This window comes from Pseudophryne corroboree, chromosome 1 (assembly GCF_028390025.1).
Source record: "Pseudophryne corroboree isolate aPseCor3 chromosome 1, aPseCor3.hap2, whole genome shotgun sequence".
Lineage (NCBI taxonomy): Eukaryota > Metazoa > Chordata > Amphibia > Anura > Myobatrachidae > Pseudophryne > Pseudophryne corroboree.
This window is the reverse complement of record NC_086444.1, coordinates 72,938,153-72,964,843: the sequence shown is the minus strand read 5'-3', so window position 1 is coordinate 72,964,843 and position 26,691 is coordinate 72,938,153. Positions and strand designations below refer to the sequence as shown.

General features: G+C 47.7%; 1 protein-coding gene across 2 annotated transcripts in view; it reads left to right on the top strand.

Moving 5' to 3' along the window:
• The window catches only part of SLC45A2 (solute carrier family 45 member 2), a 300,223-nt gene that overhangs the window by 23,392 nt on the left and 250,140 nt on the right, over positions 1-26,691 (top strand). The gene's annotated exons all lie outside the window — the stretch shown is intronic.

The window sequence follows — 26,691 nt, the reverse complement described above, 5'->3', positions numbered from 1 at the left end:
CACTGGTCCTGTATGCTGTAAAAATACAGAGGTGCTGTTGTTAAAATAAAGGTACACTGGTCCTGTATGCTGTAAAAATACAGAGGTGCTGTTGTTAAAATAAAGGTACACTGACCAAATATACTATACTGTAGGTACTTATAGGTGACCAGATTTTTCAAATGAAATCCAGGGAAATCAGATGTGGCATGAATTGGACACAATAAAAAGGGGTTTCCATACGCAAAGCAAATTCTGATATGTGATAATCATGTAATTCCGTCATGCGGAGTCTGATACTTGAGCACAGAGCTGACATTTGCAGTGAGAGGGTCACTCTAATACTGGCTCGCTACTTTTACACAGCTGCAGTTATATTAGTACGTTTGCATGATGCTCGTGGTCTTGACCATCTCTCAGCTGCATTCAGGTCTCCAGGGTCTATGTACTAAGCCTTGGAGAGAACGTGGAGAGTGATAAAGTTTTTAACTGCCATGTTACAGGCTGTGTTTGAAATATTACATTTAGGAGTGGATTGGCTGGTACTTTATCTCTCTCCAAAGCTTTGTACATAGACCCCTCAAATATCTTTATGAACATGAATGGTTGCATTACACCTAGAATGCTGGTATGTTTGGTCAACCACCATCTTTCTGGTGCCAGTAATTGACTAAGTAAGGGTTGGAATTTACATGGTAAAAGAAGAACTTGCCTGGTCAACAATTCAGCCCTGTCATATCATGACAACAAGCGACTTCCGCAAATGTTATCAGGAATTAAGGGCAAGTTGAAAGAGGAATGCACTTCTGCGCAGACTCCAGTCTTACTGTCCTCCAGGTAGGCTTCATGCCCTGGCTCAAGATGGGCACCATAATCATTGCTGATAATGTGCAGGGGCCATCTTGTTCTTTACAGTGTGAGATTGTGTACAGTGACCTAGTGGGAGACAAAAGTAGACTGCTTAGCTCCTGGGAGACCTACAATAAACCGCAATCCATGTTTTCCAGTGCTGTATGAAACCCCGCTCTCCTGAAGCTCCACTCCATCAACAGGCTACCAACCACAAGCTTATCTATAATGGGTACAGTGGACACGGGCCCCTCGGGTGCAGAGGGCCCATGTACTGCACATATATATAGATTTTAGTGCTTACCTCTCCAGAGTTCAGCGTCCACTGCGGCAGTCCTGTAAAAGTACTGGGAGAGTGGTGTGGCGGACATTTTCCCAGAGCCCTGCTCATGAATAATAGATTCTACCACAGCGCTAGAGTACATTAGCCCCTGCCAGCGAGAGAGAGGAGGGGGCCCAGATGGAGTCTGCACATAGGCCCCCTCCTCTCTAAATACACCCCTGGTACTAACTTGGCTGTCCTTAGTTTGAGTCATCTGCTAGTGTGTGCCTGTGATACTTATCTAAGTTACAGTGCACCAGTACCGTAACTAGACATTTTAGCACTGTGTGCAAGAAACCGCATTGCCGCCCCCCCCCCCCCCTCCTCCCCTCAAATATAATACAGGGACAATGCACGCCGTAGGCGCGCACCAAAAATATAGGGGCATGGCTTCATGGGGAAGGGCACGGCCACATAACTCCCTTTTACACAGTATGGCGGGTAGAGTCCCCCTTTTACACAGTATGGCGGGTAGAGTCCCCTTTTTACACAGTATGGCGGGTAGAGTCCCCCTTTTACACAGTATGGCGGGTAGAGTCCCCCTTTTACACAGTATGGCAGCGACAGAGAGAGAGACTTTTAATAAATGTTTATTACCTGTTGCCATTTCTTTCTCTGGATATCAATGTTGCCGTTTTGAGTGAGTGTTCGACGTTACTACTCTGTCATAAACTGTTTGCCGTGAACTAGTCATATACAGTACTTGCACAAATAAGGTGGTTATGCACTATGGCTCTTCACACTGGTTCATGGTAGCAACAAGCTTTCCTCCTGGGACTGTCTGGGTTAACTTTGTTCCACTACAGTGAACTTAACATTTGCAGTTTATACCACTAAGAAGCGGACTAATATAATGAATCCACATAGATCATAGAACTGAAATCGTGAAATAATGTGCTCTTCCTACAAGAAGAGGATAAATCTTGTTTTATGCTCGTGTTATTGTATTGCTGGTGACTTTATTAATTCAATAGGTGATGAATCCGGTGTAGCTTTTCTTGTGCATAGATAGATATGTCATGGCCATTAGACAGCACTGAACCTCTCACAGCGATGTCTCTAGTCTCTGTTACTCTGCATCAATTTTGAAGCTTCGTTTTGTAACCGCAAGGACAGCAAATATTGTATGAGCAGTAATGTACTGAGCGCAACAGCCGTCACCAAGTAACACGCCACGTGCAGATGGATGCCACGTAGCGATATTATTCTCCTTTATTCCTCTCTACTATTGGGATGCTCTTTTTGGAGAGTCTTGTTGCACATGCTGCAATAATACCCCTGGGATTCAGGAATATGGTGTTCAGGGATTTACAGTCCAATAAGAGCTGTAGGGTTTTGACCGTCCTCAATGTTTGACATCTGGATGGGTGTGTGTGTGTCGGTCACCTTTGTGGTAGCTCCGGCATCCAGGCTTCACAGGCGCTATCCCTCATATACTGGCGCTCCCTACCCCTCTCCATCGCTGGCGGCGGCTCACACAGGCGGAGCAGCGGCAGATCACTGATCCGAGCTACCGCCTGCAGTAGCGCTCCCACTCTCTCCATTAACGGTGGCTTGTCTCACAGTCTAAGCAGCGCTCCAGCGGCGGATCGTCATGTAACAGACCTGCCGCCTGCGCTACCGCTCCCACTCCCTCCTCATTGCAGAGGCGCAAGCGGGTCTGACAGATGGCATCACCGCATGGAGGCTCTCTACCAACAAATGGTGCCTGCCACACCGCTCCCTGTCCCTTGCAGCGGTGGTAGGAGACAGGCGCCGACAAACAGCAACTTACACTACTACCTCACTGGCTACAGCGCCCGAAGTGGGGGGGTGCTGCCAGATGGTGCGCCTTCATTGCAGTTGCGCTCTGGGCAAGGCACCATTGGAACACACCTAGTTATGGCTCTGCAGTGCACTATAATGGTCTGGTCCTCATGGAAATCTCCCCCTTTCACTGTCGCTGGGATTGCAGCTTCTTATCGTTCCCTTCTTTTACATACAGATGGTGCCACACTAATCGTCTCTGTCTGTGCCTGGGCGCGCCTGCCCGGGCTCTCCTATTGCCGTGTCTGGAGTGCGCATCCGTGACGTGCGCGCGCCCCATTCACTAGAATGGGAGCATCTCTGTGCACTCCCAGCGTGACTAGGCGGACGGATCGGTCAGTGATACCTAGGGATCAGCAGACTCCTGTGTGTAAGTCCAGCAAGCACATAAATTACATACAACATCACATGCATGTTTATATGTGCTGACCGCCCCCCCCCCCCCCCCCTTATGTTAAGTAGATGTCCCTCATTACTCCCCACATGCCTTTTACATGCTCCCCACATACATCAGATCTCTCCATGTGCTCTTTACATTCCGATCACTCCTCGCTACATGCTATCATACCTCCCCAAATGCCATCTTACCTTTACACATTGAGGGGTAAATTTACTAAGGTGGGAGGTTTTTTTTAGAACTGGTGATGTTGCTCATAGCAATCAATACATTCACCCTTGAGACTTTTACAGTTACTGGTGAGTAGATGGGTTGGGTCACACCAGCACAATGGTCTGTCTCCAGGTGTGGCTGGTGGTTTACTAGCAACACAGAGGAGAACCAAGCAGTTAGCATGTCTTCTGCCAGGATCATCGGTGGGCAGAAATCCCCGTGTGACGGGTGGTCTTCAGGTTGCCGACTGTCGGGATCCCGGCGCACAGTATACCGGCGCCGGAATCCCGACAGCCGGCATACCGACAGATTTTCTCTCTCATGGGGGTCCACGACCCCCTGGAGGGAGAATAAATAGCGTGGCGCACGTAGCGTGCCACCATGCCCGCAGTGTGGCAAGCGCAGCGAGCCCGCAAGGGGCTCATTTGCGCTCACCACGCTGTCGGTATGCCGGCGATCAGGCTCCCGGTGCCGGTATGCTGGTCGCCGGGAGCCCGGCCGCCGGCATACCATACTACACCCCCGTGTGACACCTTACACCAGTTACCGCTATACCTGGCCTCATAGATGTGTAGCAAAAGCACTAGTTAGACTTTACTTAGGGAACAAGACAATCCTTTCTTAATACAATGTATATAATTGCAAATATAAACATATTTGCATAAAAATGACACCTATAAACTAAGTGTGTGTACATATAAATACCAGGACATTCCCAGAAACAATGATAAATTGATGCATTTTGTTCCTTACACGTCAAGCACTCCTCTGAATTTGTCCATTTCATTTTAGATTGGGGGAAGGGGGGTCTTGGACTGCACACCCTAACTTTAAACCTAATAAGAGGTGCTATCATGCTGGGACTTGCAGTTTCACACAGAAAAATATTGGAGTTGCACACTCTATAATACTGAGCACTGCTAATTCTAATAAACTGCAATCTAACATGGAGCAGAATTGAGTTGCTTAGCGTCATTTTGGGCCAAAAATACGGCCTCGCAAACCGCAACGCGGTGACCTCATCTGGTGGGACCCTAATACTAAGGTTCAGATCCAGGGCATTGGACCCCCCAGGTCAGTACAAGCCAACCGCCCCCAGGCATCATAATGGCGACAGGTTTAAGTTATAATAAGTGTTGCATAAGTAAGAAGCAGAAGCTATGCGTTAAATGTATTAACTTAGGTGAAAGATAAATGTGACCCCTTTTTATACCGCCTGAGGCGGGTCACACCTGGGAGCCTGACACTGGGGCTTTACTGGCTGCAACCCAACTCAGGCACCTCTCCGCCGCTGTTTCCAACCTGCGATAACGTCAATGGTGACGCTGCGGGGGCGGCGCTTAACGATCACAAACGCTGCCCGTCCACACAGAGTGAACGGGAAACTGGTCGCATTGACCCAGCTTCCCGTTTACACAGCACAGCGAGCCGACTTGAACACGTGTTCAACCCTACATGCTACCCGAGTTGGAATACCGGGGATTATTCTGACTGTGCCCTTTTACACCGCACAGCAACACGGGTTATGCGCGCTTATGTGCAATTACCCGCATTCAAAGCTGGTAGTGTAAAAGAGGTATCATTAGAATGTTACTACAGATGTGCACAGACCCCTGTGTTTTGGTTTTGTTTCTAATTAATTATTGTGTTTTGTTTTTGCGAAAACCAAACTCAAGTGATTCAGATTTTGGTTTAGTTTAAAGTCGATTTAAAAAAAAATAAAAAATGTTAATCATTGATAAAAATTGATTAAAAAACAGCTGTGATCATGTAATTTTACAGTACAAACCCCAACATTGTGATTTAAAATCCAAATTCCGAACTGCGGGAAGATTCATACAGCGACTCGGATCAGATCTCCTCTGGGGATCTGGGGCCGTGATTTGGTTTGGTTTGGATCCACATAATTCGGGTGGATTCGGATTTTTGGAGAACTGAATTGCACAATTATTTCTGGTTTGAGGCAATACATGCCCTCTGTGATACTGTACACAATTGGAAGCATTCCCCTGTACAATATTGCTTGCATAATCTTACTAGAGATGGGCGATTCTCGGAGAACCGAACCCCCCTTCCCCCCGAACATCTTATTCTGAGGCCGGATCCAAATCCGGCTCGAGACTTCCCACCAGACTCTGAAACCAGAACGAGGCAAAACGTCATCATCCCGCTGTCTGATTCTCGCGGGTTTTGGATTCAATATAAACAGCTGCGCGTCGCCACCATTTTCACTCCGGACTTGGAGAGTGTGGGAGACCGACTTCTGTTGTCTCTCTGTGGGTGGTAGCGTCGGGTGGGATTAGTGCATACCTCCCAACTTCTTCTGTCCCGTGTAAATAGGGACACGCCGCGTCAAAGGCGTGCCCGCGCCCCAATAAGGGACGGAGCTTCGGGTACAGGGGGCATGGCCTCACGGTAAGGGGTGGGGCCTATTGCCACGACCCCCGTTTTTGTGATTTTGGGGGAGTGTCCAGCGCTCCATGAGCTGCTGGACAGCCCCCGCCTCCCCTCCTTGTGCTGATAGATGGCGTGCGCATGGCATATATCCAGTGTGATCACCGGCTACTTTGCAGAGCAGCGGTGATCACTACCTCTCCCAACTGCCCCCCACCCGCGGGACACTTCCCTGTGGGAGGGACAGTGTTTAATTAGCGGGACTGTCCATCTGAAATCGGGACAGTTGGGAGGTATGTTAGTGTGTACTCTGTAGGGGTGCTGCTGCAGTCACTGTGGTGTGCCCAGTGCTTAAAGTGGTCCTAGAGAGGTGGTGGAACTCGCCCCCCCTCCCCCTGGCGACCATGCAATAAAAGTATAAAAAGGGGGCGTGGTCTCAAAAAAGGGGCATGGGCACACAATAGTAGAAATGCCCACAGTAGTAGCACCCCTAATACACACAATGCCCACAGTAGTAGCACCCCGTAATACACAATGCCCACAGCAGTAGCGCCCCTTTTACAATGACCACAGTAGTAGTGCTCCTTATGCAATGTCCACTGTACTGGTAGTGCCTCTAATGTAGAGCCCATAGTAGTGGTGCCCCTTATGCAGTGCCCCCAGTAGTTGTGCCCCTTATGTCCCCAGGAGTGATGCCCCAAATGAAGTGCCCCCTTTACAATGCCCTTAATGGTAATGCCACTGTGTAGTATTGCCCCCAGTAGTAATGTAGCCTGTAGTAATGCCCCCTGTAGTTTAGCCATAGTAGTTATGCCTCCAGTAGTAATGCCCCTGCAGTTATGATCCCAGTAGTTTACCCCCACTTTAGTTTAGCCTCCCAGTGGTAATGCCCCCTGTAGTTTAGCCCCTGTAGTTTAGTCCTCATGTAGTAATGCCTCCAGTAGTTTAGGCCCCCTTGTAGTTTAGGCCCTCAGTAGTTTAGCCCCCAAATAATAATGCCCCCAGTAGTAATGCACCCCTGTAGTTTGTCCCCAGTAGTTTACCCCTTGTAGTTTGCTTCCCAGTAGCTTGCCCCCAGTGGTTAGTCCCCTGTGGTTTTCCCCCGTGTAGCTTGCCTCCAGTAGATGCGGCGCTAACGTACTTAAAAAAAAAAAAAAAAAACAAATAACAAAACACCATCCTTACCAAGCTCCGCTCCCGCGTCCAACCGCAGTGATCCTCCTGGCGTCCGGCTCCCCAGCACTATATGAGAGACGTCCTGATGGAGCCGGAGCTCAGTTGCGAGCTCCTGCTGCTGGCTTCCACTGTGGAGAGAGAGTTGGGTGCCTGCTGGTAACACAATCTCAGTGGGCGCCTGGCATCTCTCTGCAGCACCGGCACACATCGGGTTAGGTGAGCCTGAGGAGGTGAAACTGCGTTCTGTCTCCAAGTTGAACTGAATGCAGTTCCGCCCCGTTCCAGCTCACTTTAACCCCTGGGTGTACGTGTGCTGTGTTAGGGCTGATGCCCTGGCTGTCACTGGTGTTTCATGTGCTGTATGGGTGCTGCAGCTGTACATGGGTGTAGCTGTGCTGTATGCTGTAAAATATAGGGGTGCTGCTGTTAAAATAACGTTACACTGGCCCTGTATGCTGTAATAATTCAAGGGTGCAGTGAAAATAAATGTACACTGGCCCTGTCTTGTATGCTGTAAAAATTCAGGGGTGCAGTGAAAATAAATGTACTGTACACTGGCCTTGTATGCTGTAAAAATGCAGGGGTGCTGTTAAAATAAAAGTACACTGGTCCTGTATGCTGTAAAAATACAGGCTTGCAATGAAAATAAATGTACATTGGCCTTGTCTTGTATGCTGTAAAATTACAGGGGTGTTGTGAAAATACAGGGGTGCTGGCACTGTCCGCGGTTGCGATACCTAGGTCTGACCTTCACAACACTGTATGGGAAAAGGAGGCTCCTACCACCATTTGCATGCCCCCTGCAAGTTCTGGGAGGAGTACCCACAGTCCAGTTGCTGATATTGAGATTGAGGATGATACTGTAGAAGTACACCAGGATGAGGAGGATATGGGTGTAGCTGGCGCTGCAGAGGAAGTTGACTACAGTATGAGGATTCTGATGGTGATATGGTTTGTTTGAATAAGGCACCAGTGGAGACGGTTGTTGCCCATGGGATGAAAAAGCCCATTTTCATGCCTGGGCAAAATACCAAAAAAGCCACCTCTTCGGTGTAGAATTATTTTTCCAAAAATCCGGACAACAGGTGTCAAGCCATCTGTTGTCTTTGTCAATCCATAATAAGTAGGGGTAAGGACGTTAACCACCTAGGAACATCCTCCCTTATACGTCACCTGCAGCGCATTCATCAGAAGTCATTGACAAGTTCAGAAACTTTGGGTAATAGCGTAAGCAGTCCACTGACACCTAAATGATGTGCTTTGTTTGGTTGAATAGTATTTCTCTGTGAGGATGAGGATGTAAACACTGAAGGTGGGGGGGATCTGAGGATGAGGACGACATCTTGTCACTGTAGAGCTAGTTTGTGCAAGGAGAGATTAATTGATTCTTTTTTGGTGGGGGCCCAAACAAACCAATCATTTCAGCCACAGTCATGTGGCAGACCCTGTCGCTGAAATGATTGGTTTGTTTAAACTGTGCATGTCCTGTTTATAAAACATAAGTGTGGGTGGGAAAGCCCCAAGGACAATTCCATCTTGCATGTCTTTTCTTTGCCACATCATTCCAGGGGTGCTGTCCTATATGGGCTGCTGCCCTATCAGTCCAGGGGTGCTGCCTCACTGCTGTTTAAGTCCAAGGGTGCTGTTGCCTGTCTGCTGTGCGGTGTAATTCTCCAGGGGTGCTTCCTATGCTGTATAAGTCCAGGAGTGCTGCTGTACTTGATCCTAGGGTTAAATGAAAGCCTAGAGCAGATATGAAACAAGCTTCAACATCACAAACAGATTTGTAGAAACTAGCCGCAAAGGTGGAAATGGAAATTGTCAAAGTGTTTTTAAATAAGAGTGGGGAGAGACCACATTTATGGCCAAAGTCAGTGTGGCTCAGAAGAGACTGAATCATAATCCAGTGCAACTGCTGAAGAGGTAAAAGTGAGATTTTCTGACAGAGCATTAGAGAGAGGTTCTTCTCAATTATTTCATGTTATGGACTAACTCAAATGAATGGCTCCAATTCGTCAACCTTAATTTTGATTTATTATTGATGTTCCACATTTTGGGATTATTTATTTAGAAGATATGCATTTGTTGTACAGGGAGCTTCTTTTCCTAAGGGCTGCATGGGGTTATCGCAAGACCTTGCAGTGTTAGAAGGACAGAGTTTCAGTGATCTTGCATTGCATCTGCTTTCCATTGCACTGCAGCACTAGATGGGCCAGGAGCTCCAGTGAGGCACAAACAGTTACTAAATAAGGTCCAGTATGGAGTCTTATGGTGGCTTACAGCCAGGAAGATGTCTAGCTTGCCAGGCTGAGGCATGCTGTGGGCACAGAGGTTAGCATTGCTTCCTCCCACAGTCCTACTTATAGTATGAAATGATTTTCGACTGTAGAGTGGTAAGCTCCACTAGGGCAGGTGCTCAATAACCAAAAAAAATTCACTGCACAGTCCTGCTTAGTACTGTACCAAGCCCACCCGAACTCAACTTGCCCCATCCGGGACTGCTGTGGAGGCTCAGCAGGGGCTGCTAAAACATCTAAGCGGCTGCTTTATTTACAAATAAAACAGGAATAAAATACACAAGACACACAGGTACTGTATGCTCACATGCGTGTAACTGGGATAGACAGGTATGCTCACATGCGTGTAACTGGGAGCTGTGAAAAACAAAAATAAGGCATCTACCACAAAATATGTAAGTAAAAATTAGTGATGAGCGGGTTCGGATCCTCGGGATCCGACCCGCCCGAACTTCACCTTTTTTTTTTACACGGGTCCGAGCGCATCGGATCCTCCCGCCTTGCTCGGTTAACCCGAACGCGCCCGAACGTCATCATCCCGCTGTCGGATTCTCGCGAGACTCGGATTCTATATAAGGAGCCGCGCGTCTCCGCCATTTTCACACGTGCATTGAGATTGATAGGGAGAGGACGTGGCTGGCGTCCTCTCCTTTATATTAGAAAAGAACAGAGTAAACTGAGTGACTTAGTTATGTGGGGAGGATTGGGGACGGGGAGCAGCTGTTAGGGAGTACAGTGCAGGGTTTACCACCAGTGAGTTAGTTTAATCCTTTGTTTCTCTGCCTTAAAAAAAACGCTCCACCATATCTGTGCTCAGTGTGCTGCACTGCTGCATGATATATCCATACCTCCCAACTTTGGCTGCCTTGAAAGAGGGACACACGCGTGGCGAAGCCACGCGCGCTCCTGAAAAAGGGGCGTGACCTGTGAAAAGGGGGTGTGGCTTCGCGTGAAGACCCGCAATCGCGAGCCACGCCCCCGATTTTGTCACTGAGGGGGCATGCCCAGCGCTCCGTGAGCCGCTGGCATGCCCCCTCTCCCTCTGTCTACAATGAATAGACGCTGTGCGCATGCGCACAGCGTCTATTCACCGCTGCTCTGCGAAGCAGGGCAGCGAGAGACTGAGCCTCCCAACTACCCCCCCTACCGCGGGACACTACGGCCCGCGGGTGGGACAGCGGGACAGACCCCAAAAAACGGGACTGTCCCGCGAAAATCGGGACAGTTGGGAGGTATGTATATCTGTGCTGAGTGCACTGCTCACACTGCCTAATTGTGGTGACTGGGGAGCAGTTATAGCAGGAGTACAGTGCACAGTTTTGCTGACAGTGACCACCAGTCCAGTATACGTTTGTCTGCCTGAAAAACACTCCTGTGGTGTTTTTTTTCTTTCTTCATACTAGTTTAGCAGTCTGCTGACAGTGTCCACCAGGTCCGTTATATACAGTATATTATATATATATAAGCGGTACTGTAGGCCACGGCTGTACCTACCTCTGTGTCGTCAGTGCACTCGTCGTCCATAAGTAATTTAATACTATACTTACTATCCATCCATCTACATTGTATTGTATACCTACCTGTGGTGGTTTTTTTTTTTCTTCATACTAGTTTAGCAGTCTGCTGACAGTGTCCACCAGGTCCGTTATATACAGTATATTTTATATATATATATATATAAGCAGTACGGTAGGCCACGGCTGTACCTACCTCTGTGTCGTCAGTACACTCGTCGTCCATAAGTAATATAATACTATACTTGCTATCCATCCATCTACATTGTATTGTATACCTATCTGTGGTGGGTTTTTTCTTCTTCATACTAGTTTAGCAGTCTGCTGACAGTGTCCACCAGGTCCGTTATATACAGTATTTTATATATATATATATATATATATATATATATATATATATATATATATATATATATATATATATATATATATAAGCAGTACGGTAGGCCACGGCTGTACCTACCTCTGTGTCGTCAGTGCACTCGTCCTCCATAAGTAATATAATAATATACTATCCATCCATCTACATTGTATACCTGTGGTGGCTTTTAGTTGTGCGCATTAAAATATGGAGAACAAAAATGTGGAGGTTAAAAAAATAGGGAAAGATCAAGATCCACTTCCACCTCGTGCTGAAGCTGCTGCCACTAGTCATGGCCGAGACGATGAAATGCCATCAACGTCGTCTGCCAAGGCCAATGCCCAATGTCAAAGTACAGAGCATGTAAAATCCAAAACACAAAAGATAAGTAAAAAAATGACCCAAAAATCAAAATTAACAGCGTCTGAGGAGAAGCGTAAACTTGCCAATATGCCATTTACGACACGGAGTGGCAAGGAACGGCTGAGGCCCTGGCCTATGTTCATGGCTAGTGGTTCAGCTTCACATGAGGATGGAAGCACTCATCCTCTCGCTAGAAAAAAGAAAAGACTTGCGTCAAAAGCACAGCAAAGAACTGTGGGTTCTTCGAAATCCCAAATCCCAAAGGAGAGTCCAATTGTGTCGGTTGCGATGCCTGACCTTCCCAACACTGGACGGGAAGAGCTTGCGCCTTCCACCATTTGCACGCCCCCTGCAAGTGCTGAAAGGAGCACCCGCAGTCCAGTTCCTGATAGTCAAATTGAAGATGTCACTGTTGAAGTACACCTGGATGAGGATATGGGTGTTGCTGGCGCTGGGGAGGAAATTGACAAGGAGGATTCTGATGGTGAGGTGGTTTGTTTAAGTCAGGCACCCGGGGAGACACCTGTTGTCCGTGGGAGGAATATGGCCATTGACATGCCTGGTCAAAATACAAAAAAAATCAGCTCTTCGGTGTGGAATTATTTCAACAGAAATGCGGACAACTGGTGTCAAGCCGTGTGTTGCCTTTGTCAAGCAGTAATAAGAAGTAGGGGTAAGGACGTTAACCACCTCGGAACATCCTCCCTTATACGTCACCTGCAGCGCATTCATTATAAGTCAGTGACAAGTTCAAAAACTTTGGGCGACAGCGGAAGCAGTCCACTGACCAGTAAATCCCTTCCTCTTGTAACCAAGCTCGTGCAAACCACACCACCAACTCCCTCAGTGTCAATTTCCTCCTTACCCAGGAAAGCCAATAGTCCTGCAGGCCATGTCACTGGCAAGTCTGACGAGTCCTCTCCTGCCTGGGATTCCTCCGATGCATCCTTGAGTGTAACGCCTACTGCTGCTGGCGCTGCTGTTGTTGCTGCTGGGAGTCGATCGTCATCCCAGAGGGGAAGTCGGAAGACCACTTGTACTACTACCAGTAAGCAATTGACTGTCCAACAGTCCTTTGCGAGGAAGATGAAATATCACACCAGTCATCATGCTGCAAAGCGGATAACTGAGGCCTTGACAACTATGTTGGTATTAGACGTGCGTCCAGTATCCTCCGTTAGTTCACAGGGAACTAGAAAATTGCTTGAGGTAGTGTGCCCCCGTTACCAAATACCATCTAGGTTCCACTTCTCTAGGCAGGCGATACCGAGAATGTACACGGACGTCAGAAAAAGACTCACCAGTGTCCTAAAAAATGCAGTTGTACCCAATGTCCACTTAACCACGGACATGTGGACAAGTGGAGCAGGGCAGACTCAGGACTACATGACTGTGACAGCCCACTGGGTAGATGTATTGCCTCCCGCTGCAAGAACAGCAGCGGCGGCACCAGTAGCAGCATCTCGCAAACGCCAACTCGTTCCTAGGCAGGCTACGCTTTGTATCACTGCTTTCCAGAATACGCACACAGCTGAAAACCTCTTACGGCAACTGAGGAAGATCATCGCAGAATGGCTTACCCCAATTGGACTCTCCTGGGGATTTGTGGCATCGGACAACGCCAGCAATATTGTGCGTGCATTACATCTGGGCAAATTCCAGCACGTCCCATGTTTTGCACATACCTTGAATTTGGTGGTGCAGAATTATTTAAAAAACGACAGGGGCGTGCAAGAGATGCTGTCGGTGGGCAGAAGAATTGCGGGCCACTTTCGGCGTACAGGCACCGCGTACAGAAGACTGGAGCACCACCAAAAACACCTGAACCTGCCCTGCCATCATCTGAAGCAAGAGGTGGTAACGAGGTGGAATTCAACCCTCTATATGCTTCAGAGGATGGAGGAGCAGCAAAAGGCCATTCAAGCCTATACATCTGGCCACGATATAGGCAAAGGAGGTGGAATGCACCTGACTCAAGCGCAGTGGAGAATGATTTCAACGTTGTGCAAGGTTCTGCAACCCTTTGAACTTGCCACACGTGAAGTCAGTTCAGACACTGCCAGCCTGAGTCAGGTCATTCCCCTCATCAGGCTTTTGTAGAAGAAGCTGGAGGCATTGAAGGAGGAGCTAAAACAGAGCGATTCCGCTAGGCATGTGGGACTTGTGGATGGAGCCCTTCATTCGCTTAACCAGGATTCACGGGTGGTCAATCTGTTGAAATCAGAGCACTACATTTTGGCCACCGTGCTCGATCCTAGATTTAAAACCTACGTTGGATCTCTCTTTCCGGCAGACACAAGTCTGCAGAGGTTCAAAGAACTGCTGGTGAGAAAATTGTCAAGTCAAGCGGAACGCGACCCGTCAACATCTCCTCCTTCACATTCTCCCGCAACTGGGGGTGCGAGGAAAAGGCTACGGATTCCGAGCCCACCCGCTGGCGGTGATGCAGGGCAGTCTGGAGCGACTGCTGATGCTGACATCTGGTCCGGACTGAAGGACCTGCCAACGATTACTGACATGTCGTCTACTGTCACTGCATATGATTCTCTCACCATTGAAAGAATGGTGGAGGATTATATGAGTGACCGCATCCAAGTAGGCACGTCAGACAGTCCGTACGTATACTGGCAGGAAAAAAAGGCAATTTGGAGGCCCTTGCACAAACTGGCTTTATTCTACCTAAGTTGCCCTCCCTCCAGTGTGTACTCCAAAAGAGTGTTTAGTGCCGCAGCTCACCTTGTCAGCCATCGGCGTACGAGGTTACTTCCAGAAAATGTGGAGAAGATGATGTTCATTAAAATGAATTATAATCAATTCCTCCATGGAGACATTCACCAGCAGCAATTGCCTCCAGAAAGTACACGGGGACCTGAGATGGTGGATTCCAGTGGGGACGAATTAATAATCTGTGAGGAGGGGGATGTACACAGTGAAAGGGGTGATGAATCGGTCGATGATGATGAGGTGGACATCTTGCCTCTGTAGAGCCAGTTTGTGCAAGGAGAGATTGATTGCTTCTTTTTTGGTGGGGGCCCAAACCAACCAGTCATTTCAGTCACAGTCGTGTGGCAGACCCTGTCGCTGAAATGATGGGTTCGTTAAAGTGTGCATGTCCTGTTTTTACAACATGTGGGTGGGAGGGCCCAAGGACAATTCCATCTTGCACCTCTTTTTTTCTTTCATTTTTCTTTGCGTCATGTGCTGTTTGGGGAGTATTTTTTTAAGTGCCATCCTGTCTGACACTGCAGTGCCACTCCTAGATGGGCCAGGTGTTTGTGTCGGCCACTAGGGTCGCTTAGCTTAGTCGTCACACAGCTACCTCATTGCGCCTCTTTTTTTTCTTTGCGTCATGTGCTGTTTGGGGAGTATTTTTTGGAAGGGCCATCCTGCGTGACACTGCAGTGCCACTCTTAGATGGGCCAGGTGTTTGTGTCGGCCACTTGTGTCGCTTAGCTTAGCCATCCAGCGACCTCGGTGCAAATTTTAGGACTAAAAATAATATTGTGAGGTGTTCAGAATAGACTGAAAATTAGTGGAAATTATGGTTATTGAGGTTAATAAAACTATGGGATCAAAATGACCCCCAAATTCTATGATTTAAGCTGTTTTTTTAGGGTTTTTTTTAAAAAAAACACCCGAATCCAAAACACACCCGAATCCGACAAAAAAAATTCGGTGAGGTTTTGCCAAAACGCGTTCGAACCCAAAACACGGCCACGGAACCGAACCCAAAACCAAAACACAAAACCCGAAAAATTTCAGGTGCACATCACTAGTAAAAATACAATAAAAAAATGGAAAAAAAAGAAACCAACAAGATTTTCACAAAATAATACCCTTATTTATCAGAGTAATAAATTTCACAGTGAGTGATAAATTGCACCAGCCAATCCGCTCCCAACTGTCATTTTTCAAACACAGCCTGTGACATGGAAGTTAGGAGCTGATTGGCTGGTACAATTTATAACTCACAGTGAAATGTATCACTCATTTATAAATAAGGGCATAAGTCTTCAGACTCCGTGGAGGGGAAAATATCCAATCTTGATCCTGTGGTATTAGCACGTTGTTGTTTTTTTGCATCCCAGCATTAAATCCGAGATCATCTTAATCCTTGAACATGGAGAAGGGGGTACAAATTTGGAGGCTTTGGCCCCTAGTTTTTGTCCAGTAATGTGGTAATTAATAATTATATATTTGCTTGGTTGAAGTCCTTTCTCTTCCACACCAATATAGGAGTGGAGGTGAAAGCCAGTGTGTTGTTCCTGATTGCATGTGCCTCTCATTTTTTAATCACCTTCTTGACACTGTCCTCTTGCCTCTTCTCATAATGTGAAAAGTCGTCAAAGAAGGAGGTGGTATGTTCATACCTCCCAACTGTCCCGATTTTCGCGGGACAGTCCCGTTTTTTGGGGTCTGTCCCGCTGTCCCACCCGCGGGCCGCAGTGTCCCGCGGTGGGGGGGTCAGTTGGGAGGCTCAGCCTCTCGCTGCCCTGCTTAGCAGAGCAGCGGTGAATAGACGCTGTGCGCATGCGCACAGCATCTATTCATTGTAGACAGAGGGAGAGGGGGCATGCCAGCGGCTCACGGAGCGCTGGGCATGCCCCCTCAGTGATGAAATCGGGGGCGTGGCTCGCGATCGCGGGTCTTCCCGCGAAGCCACTCCCCCTTTTCATATACCACGCCCCCTTTTCGGGAGCGCGCGCGGCAGAGCCGCGCGTGTGTCCCTCTTTCAAGGCAGCCAAAGTTGGGAGGTATGGGTATGTTTGTAGCTAGCTATGATTCGGTGAACTTGGCAAGCTTTTTCCAGGGGGACCACCTGTCGCAGAAATGATTGGTTTATTAAACTATGCATGTCCTGTTTAAACAACATAAAGGTGGGTGGGAGGGCCCAAGGACAATTCCATCTTGCACCTCTTTTTTTTATATATATATCTTTGCATTATGTGCTCTTTCATACCCTCGTACAGACTATAAAAAAAAAATACTGTACCTGCCAAAAAAATGCAGTTGGAGGGTATGCTCTTTGGGGCCTAGTTTTTAAAGCTGCCATCCTGTCTGCCACTGCAGTACCACTCCTAGATGGGCCAGGTGTTTGTGCCATCCACTTGAGTCGCTTAGCTTAGTCATCCAGCGACCTCGGTGCAACCTTTTGGCCTAAAAACAATATTGTGAGGTGTTCAGAATAGACTGGAAATGAATGTTATTGAGTCTAATACAGCAGGATCAAAATTACCCCCAATTTCTGTCATTTTCTGTGATTTTAGCTGTTTCTATGGGTTGTGGTTTTTTTGGGTGTTTTTTGTTTTTTTTCAAAAATCAACCAAAACCCGAAAGGGTTGTTTTGGCAAAACCAATTCAGATCCAAAGCACAAAACATGAAAAGTGTCCACCGCACATCTCTACATCTTACCAATATAATCGAATGTTTTGTATGATGTAGCTATTGGAATATTGGGAAAAATACTGTATCATGCCATCTTGCTGTTACATATGTTACCTTTTACACTGCACAGGACTATGGTACACAGTGCATTTCTGTTATTAATATGGTGTATTGCATGTACTAACAGTATTTAATATATTTAAAAAATATATATATTTATTTATCAAGGGGACCATACCACATACTCTGTACTGCCATCAGGCTACCTCCCGCTTGCTTGCACCTCATGTCATCTGTATGTCACCCCTTCCCACTAGATTGTTAGCTCTTCAAAGCAGGGCCCTCTTTTCTCTTGTTGTCAAAGCCCTCTTCTCGACACATTTCACTCACAGCTCTCTCCTACTCAGCGACCATCTTTTCCCACTTTTTCTCCTGCTGGTCAAGGCTCATCTCTATATATGGCCGCCAGCCTCAAGTAGTACAGTGATTACTCCCTCGCTAGTTACATCTTAGCTGTATTATGTTTTGAGAATTGTGGTGCCCGTTTTTACCTGGAGTCTATTTTTGTTATTTATTTACTGTAATGCTAAGTTTTGTCTCCCTGTACTGTCCTTTTGTATGGCGCTGTAAAACACTTGTGGCGCCTTATAATGGTTAGCCAAACCTCTGTAAACAGCTGGTCACACTCCCTCTGGAGACTGGCCACACCCCTACACATGGGCCTCTACACCTGCATTCCCCGGTGGGCCCTTCATGCCCCAGTCCGACACCGATCTTAATAACTTACCGTGTGCCATGATAGCATATCGGTCTATCAGAGGATAATTTAATACCTTTTATCAAGCTTGTTATTAATAAATATATTTCTAATGGAGTAATCAACCTTTGGTGCATTTTTACCAATAATTGCAATTTGGCCCCGTTAAATATTCCTAAGGCGGTGTCCTATTTGGTGCGGTGAGTTACTGCACAGGAATAACTGCTTTTCAGCTCGATAATTCTGCCGGGCTATCCAATTACAGCCCGTTTTTACCGTGCGGTAACTCACCCGTTATTGGCCGATGACGCATGGGATATGTGATAACATCACGGACTCATGTCATCGCGTCCGATAACTGGTCTCCTGTGATAATGTGCTTTTGTGTCTCTGCTGGGAGGTCGGGGCGGAGCACTTAGCTTCCCCGTCATCGCCGCACTGATGTTCAGGTTGCGCCATCCTGAGATGGCGAATCTGAACTTCATGGAGAAGTGGGAATGCGTGTATGGTGATGCGATTCAGGCACGGAGTGGAGGTACCGCTGGAGACATCGGTAACGTCTCCATGGTAACCCACTCTGTGAGGACCCCTGGTTTCTCTGCTACATGATCAAACCCCCAAGAGACATGGTGTTCGTGCATCATGATTATATAGTAAACCACTATCATATACTGTAGGTCCTCATTCAGAGTCAGAGTCCACAAACAAGTATATATCTCATACAAATAACAATTCATTTTAGGAAAGTATAGAGAAGTCCTCACTAAAGTGTTCCCCTTTCCATAACATTGTGAGACTCTTAGCATGTTGCCTGTCATCATTTCAACAATGTTGACATCATAACTATTGACATCATTGTGTGATGAAGTAGTGTGTTAAGAGACCAGTGTGCACATATACGTCCATGGCCAATGCTAGGTTCTTCTGCCGCTCACCCAGTCTCCCGGACTTGCTTGATGGCTTGGATTGTGTAATGGTGCCCACATCTGTGAAAAAACCAATTCAGCTCAGGTGGGCCAGCCTTACTGCCACATATATCCGCTTACTGTGATCGCTGGCCCTGTATATGTTTGATGTATTACATACAGTGCACTATATATGCCTGGCCAGAGCCGGCCCTAACCAATATGATGCCCTAGGCAAGATTTTGGCTGGTGCCCCCTAGTACCGCCGCTAGTTCCACCTCTGGCCCCGCACCCCTTTCCCAGCACCATCACCCCTCACCCATAGCAGTTCTCATTTTGGTGCTCCTACTCCCTATATTTTAAATAGGAGCAGTGCGCACATTGTGTACAGCCCAAAAAAGGGGTGTGTTCTTGCTTGGAAAAGGCATGGCCACAAAATAGTACCCTCAATTCAAATTACGACACACAGTAGTGCAACTTTATTCTAGAGATATGCGGCGGGCACTTTTCGTGTTTGGGTTCTAATTCCCTGCTCATGTTTTGGGTTGGTTTTGCCAAAACCACCCTTTTGTGTTTTGGTTATGGATCTGGATGATTTTTGAAAGAAACATAAAAACAGCTAAAATCACAGAATTTGGGGGTAATTTTGATCCTACGGTATTATTAACCTCAATAACCTTCATTTCCAGTCTATTCTAAACACCTCACAATATTGTTTTTAGGCCAAAAGGTTGCACCGAGGTGGCTGGATGACTAAGCTAAGTGACACAAGTGTGCGGCATAAACACCTGGCCCATCTAGGAGTGGCACTGCAGTGGCAGACAGGATGGCACTATTCGAACACTAGGCCCCAAACAGCACATCATGAAAAGAAGTAAAAGAGGTGCAATGAGGTAGCCGTATGACTAAGCTAAGTGGCACAAACACCTGGCTCATCTAGGAGTGGCATTGCAGTTGCAGACAGGATGGCACAAAAGAAAATAGTCCCCAAACAGCACATGATGCAAAGAAGAAAAAGAGGTGCAAGATGGAATTGTCCTTGGGCCCTCCCACCCACCCTTATGTTGTATAAACAGGACATGCACACTTTAACAAACCAATAATTTCAGCGACAGGGTCTGCCACACGACTGTGGCTGAAATTAATGGTTTGTTTGGGCCCCCACCAAAAAAGAAGCAATCAATATCTCCTTGCACAAACTGGCTTTTCAGAGGCAATATGTCGACCTCATCCTCCGATTCCTCGGTATCCGGACTCCAGGTCGACAACAAAAAGGTTGACACACCTTAGGTCGACGCCAATTGGTCGACACACCTTAGGTCGACATGGACAAAAGGTCGACATGGGCAAACGGTCAACGGGAACAAGGTCGACATGGAAAAGGGTCGACATGAGTTTTTCACAATTTTTTTTCTTTTTTGGAACCTTTTCATACTTAACGATCCACGTGGACTACGATTGGAACGGTAATCTGTGCCGAGCGGAGCGAAGGCACCATGCCCGAAGCATGGCGAGCGAACTAATTGGGGTTCCCGGTCACTCCACGAAGAAAACGACACCAAAAACCAAAAAAACCATAAAAAAAACTCATGTCGACCTTTTTCCACGTCGACCTTTTTCCATGTCGACCTTGTTCCTGTCAACCTTTTGTCCATGTTGACCTTTTGTCCATGTAGACCTAAGGTGTATCGACCAATTGGCGTCGACCTAAGGTGTGTCGACCTTTTTGTTGTCGACCTGGAGTCCCAGACCCCGATTCCTCACCCCTTTCAGTGTGTACATCCTCCTCCTCACAGAGTATTAATTCGTCCCCACTGGAATCTACCATCACAGGTCCCTGTGTACTTTCTGGAGGCAATTGCTGGTCAATGTCTTCCCGGAGGGATAATTAATTCATTTTGATGAACATCATCTTCTCCACATTTTGTGGAAGTAACCTCCTACGCCGATCGCTGACAAGGTTACCGGCTGCATTAAACACTCTTTCAGAGTACACAATGGAGGGGGAGGGGGGGAGGGGAGGGGGCGGGAGGGGGCAGCTTAAAGCCAGTTTGGGAAAGGGCATCTAAATTACCTCTTTTTCCTGCCAGTATATGTACGGACAGTCTGACATGCCTACGTGGATGCTGTCACTCATATAATCCTCCACCATTCTTTCAATGGTGACAGAATCATATACAGTGACAGTAGACATGTCAGTAATCGTTGCCAGGTCCTTCAGTCCGGACCAGATGTCGGCACTCGCTCCTGACTGCCCTGCATCACTGCCAGCGGGTGGGTTAGGAAATCTTATCCTTTTCCTCGCAGCCCTAGTTGCGGGAGAAAATGAAGGAGGAGCTGTTGACAGGTCACGTTCCGCTTGACTTGACAATTTTCTCACCAGCAGGTCTTTGAACCTCTGCAGACTTGTGTCTGCCGGAAAGAGATACAACGTAGACTTTAAATTTAGGGTCGAGCACAGTGGCCAAAATGTAGTGCTCTGATTTCAACAGATTGACCACCCTTGAATCCTGGTTAAGCGAATTAAGGGCTCCATCCACAAGTCCCACATACTTAGCAGAATCGCTCCGTCTTAGCTCCTCCTTCAATTTCTCTCTCTGAAGCATATAGAGTGTTGAATTCCACCTTGTTACCACCTCTTGCTTCAGGTGATGGCAGGGCAGGTTCAGGATTGTTTGATGGCGCTCCTGTCTTCAGCACGCGGTGGCTGAATGTCGAAAGTGTCCCGCAATTTTTCGGGCCACTGACAGCGTCTCCTGCACGCCCCTGTCATTTTTAAAAAGATTCTGCACCACCAAATTAATTGTATGTGCAAAACATGGGACGTGCTGGAATTTGCCCAGATGTTATGCACGCTCAATATTGGTGGCGGCGTCTCATATCACAAATCCCCAGGAGAGTCTAATTGGGGTAAGCCATTTTGCGATGATGTCCCTCAGTTTCCGTAAGAGGTTGTCAGCTGTGTGCCTCTTACGGAAAGCGGTGATACATAGCGTAGCCTGCCTAGGAACGAGTTGGCAACTGCGAGATGCTGCTACTGGTGCCACTACTGTTATTGCTGCGGGAGGCCATACATCTACCCAGTGGGCTGTCAGTCATATAGTCCTTAGTCTGCCCTGTTCCACTTGTCCACATGTCTGTGGTTAAGTGGACAGTGGGTACAACTGCTTTTTGTAGGACACTTTTTCTGACGTCTCTGTACATTCTCGGTATCGACTGCCTAGTGAAGTGGAACCTAGATGGGATTTGATACCGGGGACACAGTACCTCAAATCATTTTCTAAGTCCCACTGAACCAATAGCGGATACCGGACGCTGTCAAGGCCTCAGTTATCCACTTTGCAAAAGGATGACTGCTGTCATGTTTCATCTTCCTCACAAAGGACTGTTGGACAGTCAGTTGCTTACTGGAAGTAGTACAAGTGGTCTTCTGACTTCCCCTCTGGGATGACGATCGACTCCCAGCGGCAGCAACAGCAGGAGTACCACTCAATGATCCTCCGGAGGAATTCCGGTTAGGAGAGGACTCCTCAGTCTTGACAGTGACATGGCCTGCAGGACTACTGACGTTCCTGACTGAGGAGGAAGTTGACGTTGATGGAGTTGGTGGTGTGGCTTGCAGGAGCTTGGGTACAAGAGGAAGAAGGGATTTAGGTGTCAGTGGACTGCTTACGCTCTTACCCAAAGTTTCACAACTTGACACTTACTTATGATGAATGCGCTGCAGGTGACGTATAAGGGAGGATGTTCCTAGGTGGTTAACATCCTTACCCCTACTTATTACAGATTGACAGAGGCAACACACGGCTTGACACCTGTTGTCCGGATTTGTGGAGAAATAATTCCACACCGAAGAGGTGGCTTTTTTGGTATTTTGCCCAGGCATCACAAAGGCTTCTTCATCCCACGGACAACAGGTATCTCCCCCGATGCCTGACTTAAACAAACCACATCACCATCAGAATCCTCATCGTCAACTTCCTCCTCAGCGCCAGCAACACCCATATCCTCATCCTGGTGTACTTCAACAGTGACATCTTCAATTTGAATATCAGAAACTGGACTGTGGGTGCTCCTTCCAGCACTTACAGGGGGCGTGCAAATGGTGGACTCTTCCCGTCCAGTGGTGGGAAGGTCAGGCATCACAACCGCCGACACACTTGGACTCTCCTTGGGGGTTTGTGATACCATCTTAGAACGCACAGTTGTTTTCTGTGCTTTTTCCAGCTTAACTCTTTTTTTTTTCTTTTTTTTTCCTAGCGGGAGGATAAGGGCTTCCCTCATCATGTGAAGCTGAACCACTAGTCATGAACATAGGCCAGGGCCTTAGCCGTTCCTTGCCACTCTGTGTCGTAAATGGCATATTGGCATGTTTACGTTTCTCCTCAGACCATTTAAATTTATTTTTGGGGTCTTTTTACTGAACTTTGGCTTTTTGGATTTTACATGCCCTCTACTATCACATTGGGCATCGGCCTTGGCAGACGACGTTGATGGGATTTCATCGTCTGTCATGACTAGTGGCAGCAGCTTCAGCACTAGGAGGAAGTGATTCTTGATCTTTCCCTATTTTATCCTCCAAATTTGTGTTCACCATTATTTTTCTGGCGTTATATAACACAATGGAGGTAATTCCAAGTTGATCGCAGCAGGAATTTTGTTAGCAGTTGGGCAAAACCATGTGCACTGCAGGGGAGGCAGATATAACATGTGCAGAGAGAGTTAGATTTGGGTGGGGTGTGTTCAATCTGCAATCTAATTTGCAATGTAAAAATAAAGCAGCCAGTATTTACCCTGCACAGAAACAAAATAACCCACCCAAATCTAACTCTTTCTGCACATGTTATATCTGCCTCCCCTACAGTGCACATGGTTTTGCCCAACTGCTAACAAAATTCCTGCTGCGATCAACTTGGAATTACCCCCAATATGCGGTACAAGAGAGCGTACCTCTACATCACACAGGACAAACCCTGTGAAAATTTGGATTAAATATTAATAACCCCTTTATTTGGAGTAAATAATATACAGCACAGGACAGCACCACTGAACTTATATGGCAGCACCACTGGACCGGACTCATGTGGAATTATATGGACATATACGGCAGTACCGCTGGCATTATACGGCAGTACCGCTGGCATTATACGCCAGTACCGCTGGACATTTTACGGCAGTATCAAACGACATATACGGCAGTATCACTGGACATACAGTAAACTGCAGTATCACTGGACTGGATTTATACAGCAGGATCACTGGATTTATACGGCAGGATCACTGGGTTTATGCGGCAGGATCCCTGGACATATATGGCAGTAGCACTGGACATATACGGCAGTACCGCTGGACTGGACATATACGACAGTATCGCTGGACTGTAATTATACGCCAGTACCACTGGACTTATACGCCAGTACCACTGGACATATATACGGCAGCACAGGGACACCACCACTGGACTGATGCAGCACAACACAGCACCACTGGACTGGACTTATACAGGAGCACTGGACATATGGCAGCAGAGGACACAACCACTGTGACTGGACTGATGCAGCACAAGACACGTACACTGAGGACGGAGACACGTCCTCTGTCTACACTCTCCAATGCCGGAGTGGAAATGGAGGCGATGCGCGGCTCCTTATATGGAATCCAAACCCCGGGAGAATCAGACAGCGGGATGATGACGTTTTGCCTCATTCTGGTTTCTGAGTCAGGTGGGAAAACCTGAGCCAGACTCTGTTTCGGGATCGTGACGTGGAGTCCGGTAGGGTTCGGTTCTCTGAGAACCGAACCCGCTCATCTCTACTTTATTCACATTAGATCATGCGATAGTGCCCCTTATTCACATTACATCACACCATATTGCTCTTTACATTAGACCACACAGTAGTGCCCTTTCTATATGTTACGCCGCACAGTAGAGCACCTTATAAACATAATGCCACACATTGGTAATGCCTTTATACACCTAATACCATACAGTAATGCAATTTACACACATGACATACATTATTAATATCCTTATAAACATAATTCACCATACACATTATTCCAACCTTTGTTAATGTCCTTATACACATAATGTCCCTTACACATAAGCCACACATTATTAATGCCCTTATACACATGATGAGACACAGTGCCCCTTACACATATACTGCACATTATTACTGCATTTGTACACATGACACACACAATGCCCCTTACACATATGCTGAACACTATTGCACAACCAACCGCCCGCACACAGCACTCACATGGCTGCTAACACTGTGACCTCTGCCTCTGCTTGGCTACAGATGTGTCCTCCAGTGGCGGAACTAGCAAGCGGTGGGCCCAGGTGCGACAAAATGCTTTGGGGCCCCCCCCCTCATCCCATCCAAGTCCACCCCCTCACCCCTGGAGAGGATCTGATGAGGGGGACCTGCTCAGGGCCAGAGAAATGGATACCTAGCAACAGTGCCGTAACTAGACATTTTAGCACTGTGTGCAAGAAACTGCATCGGAGCCCCACCCCTGCATGCAAAACAGGGGCAGTGCGAGCCGTAGGTGCGTGCAAAAATACATAGGGGCATGGCTTTGTGGGGAAGGGGTGTGGCCACAAAATAATAGCAATTCATAAAACGGTGCACAGTAGTCTCTATTATTCAAACTACGCCGCACAGTAGTTCCACTACACCAGGTAGAGACCCTTTTACACATTACGGCAGACAGCGTGCCCTTTTTACACATTACGGCAGACAGCGTGCCCTTGTTACACATTACGGCAGACAGCGTGCCCTTGTTACACATTACGGCAGACAGCGTGCCCTTGTTACACATTACGGCAGACAGCGTGCCCTTGTTACACATTACGGCAGACAGCGTGCCCTTGTTACACATTACGGCAGACAGCGTGCCCTTGTTACACATTACGGCAGACAGCGTGCCCTTGTTACACATTACGGCAGACAGCGTGCCCTTGTTACACATTACGGCAGACAGCGTGCCCTTGTTACACATTACGGCAGACAGCGTGCCCTTGTTACACATTACGGCAGACAGCGTGCCCTTGTTACACATTACGGCAGACAGCGTGCCCTTGTTACACATTACGGCAGACAGCGTGCCCTTGTTACACATTACGGCAGACAGCGTGCCCTTGTTACACATTACGGCAGACAGCGTGCCCTTGTTACACATTACGGCAGACAGCGTGCCCTTGTTACACATTACGGCAGACAGATTCTCCCTTTTTGCACAGAAAGAAAGAATTATACTTACTGTCTCCGCTGGCTCAGGCTCCTCGGTGCAGCTTCTGGCAGAGATCACGATTCCCGGCAGGAGAGAAGGAGGAGGGAGCCGCTGCAGCGCTGTGTTATTGGTGGAGGCGCTGCTGTCCCAGTCCTTCACCATAGGCTGTCCACCGCCGCTGTGAATGCTGGGATGCGCTTCACAGCGGCGGAAGACAGCCTATAGTGAAGCAGAGGGACAGCAGCAGCAGCACCTCAACCAATAAAACAGCGCTGCTGCGGCTTCCTCCTCCACCTCCCTCCTCCTCCTTCCCCCCCCCCCCCCCCCCCCGTGTCCGCTGCACTCCTCTCTTCTCCGGGTGGCTGTGTGCTGTGGGCAGCGGTTGCCCGCAGCACACAGCGGCATGTAATTAGTCAGTTTGACTCATTACATGCTTTGGGCCCCTGGACAGTGGCGGGCCCCAGTGCAACGCACTGGTTGCACTGGCGATAGTTCCGCCTCTGGTGTCCTCATACATCTTGCCTCAATACGCCATGCAGCGGTAGATGCCTGGCATGAGTTAGCTGGCAGCACCCGGCCAGCTCTGTTCATGTCTGGCACCTTTTTGCTGAAAATGTGTCTTATTTGCATTGCTATGTGACTAGGACGCACAAGCAGCTTCTGCTGATTAAAATGATATGCGGCATGCCTATATTCTGTGTGCAACTGTGGCTGTATCTGCATATGGAAT